Here is a 2,018-nt window from a genome sequence, read left to right as displayed (position 1 = left end):
CTCGAGTCATTAACGTAAACATGCCTATCAGACATAAGCATCGTCATAAAAATGGTACAACGTCGTGTGCAAAGGATGATGAGGTTCATCTTAAATAAGAGAGAAATAAAGATAGAAAAGGTTCTATTTACAGGATGTCCGACTGGAACACGAGAGAAACCAAACTGTGCTTTAGTTCGCTTGTAAAGAAGTGAAGCCAAGGTCCGATTTTTTTCATTTTAATTTTATAATCAACCCATTTAGTCATAAAAACCCAAAAATCCAAAGAAAAACCAAACTGTATTTACAGAAAACGTCTTTTTCTCTATAAGAAAAACAAACTGAAGCGAATCTCTCTTAAAGCTATTTCTGATAAAATCTCCCTAGAAGTAATAGTAGTAGTGAAACTATCCAGAGAACATCAGTATATCTTCAAAAAGTCTGCCAGACTACCTTTGATATGTTTTTATTCTCCTACATTTTTTAGACAACGTTAGAAACTAAAGGCAACAACAGGCAAGTTAAAGGAAGACTCAGCCACGTGACGCCACTCCCAGACCTCAGCGACGCGTTTGTGTCGGTGGAATTTAAGAAAGCAGGTTTTTGCATTCGTCGTGATAAAAACGGTTCTGGATGCAGTAAAACGTGTTGTTTTGGATTTTACAGGCTCCACAGCTTCACACGACTCAGATTTGTGTCTCAATCACAACATAAAGTGTGTTCAGCTCATTCTGAGTCAATCAAACACTGAAACATTCAAAGTAGAAATATAAAAGAATCTGCAATGGAAACGATTTAAATAGATATTTCACATAAAATAAAGATTTCATAGTTTCTGTAACATTTTCCTTTGAACAGATCAGGTGAGCATAACTAACAAACATCATTTCATCGTCGTGTTATTGTGACTTCATCCTTTTTTTATTCATCTGGTTGTTTTGAACTATTTCAGCGGTTTGACTTAATCAGCTGCGGCGTATCCGACGCTGTAGGCGCCGCACTGAATGAAAAACATTTGACTTGAATAAACGTATGTATATGAAATCCAGCAAAATAAATATTTCCTACTTCCTGTAAGTTAGCAGCACTAAAAAATATGATTTATATTTATTTATAATTAATTTTCGCATTTGACACCATCAATAAGAGTAATTTTCAGCTAATTATTTTCCTTTTATATGAATTTAATTATACGAACTTTTTTGTTATACTGTCTGAAACTGCTCTTGTAAATGTGCGCTGAGCCTCGATGGGATTATCTGATTAAATGAAAGAAATAAAAAATATCAGAGGTCCTTTCTGAGGTATTTTCACTGCAGCTGCTGTCTAAGCTAAATGCTTAGACAGCAGCTGCAGTGTCTTACAGAACTGCTGATCTTTGACATTATAAACAATGTAAAATAAGCTACAATGTAAACCTGTTTGCTCAAAGTAATTAAAGATTGTGAGATAAATATATATATTTGGATAAAGACGATCCTTTTTCAGATATCTAAACTCATTATTATTTATTAACTTGACAAATGATTTTATAATCAAAAAGTTTCAGGTTGAGGTTATAAACCATGACGTTTTTAAACCTCTGCTCGTGTCATGAAACAGGACTTTGTAGATGTAAACCTGTAATCAGGAACTGGAGGCTGTCTGTGGTTACTGCGTCCATCCATCATCTTCACTCAGAGCTTCATCGGAGCCTCGGCTTCTCCTGCTGGTCAGGATGGAGCACAGAGAGGATTACAGTGGAGCTCATTAGCTGTTAAGCTTGTGATTGATTTCCAGGAGAAAGAGCAGCTAACGTGTTATTGATCGGAAACACAGAGATTGATTTAAACCCGAGTACATTTCTATATTATTACAGCTCCTCATCTTTGTTTTGCTGCTGTGGACTCTGTAGGATTCGGCGTGTGGACCAAACCAAAGCTATTCTGGGAGCCAGTCATGCTGAAACACATCTGACATCACTTTAATGGTCGTTGGGACAAAGTCAACTAAAATAATCAAAAAGTTTCATGATTTTTGCCCCAAAAATCTTTTAAAAA

The sequence above is a fragment of the Pundamilia nyererei genome, unplaced genomic scaffold (assembly GCF_000239375.1).
Source record: "Pundamilia nyererei isolate P.nyererei 1_Seehausen unplaced genomic scaffold, PunNye1.0 scaffold00105, whole genome shotgun sequence".
In the NCBI taxonomy this organism is placed as follows: domain Eukaryota; kingdom Metazoa; phylum Chordata; class Actinopteri; order Cichliformes; family Cichlidae; genus Pundamilia; species Pundamilia nyererei.
The sequence above is the reverse complement of the archived record's forward strand: the minus strand, read 5'-3'. Positions refer to the sequence as shown.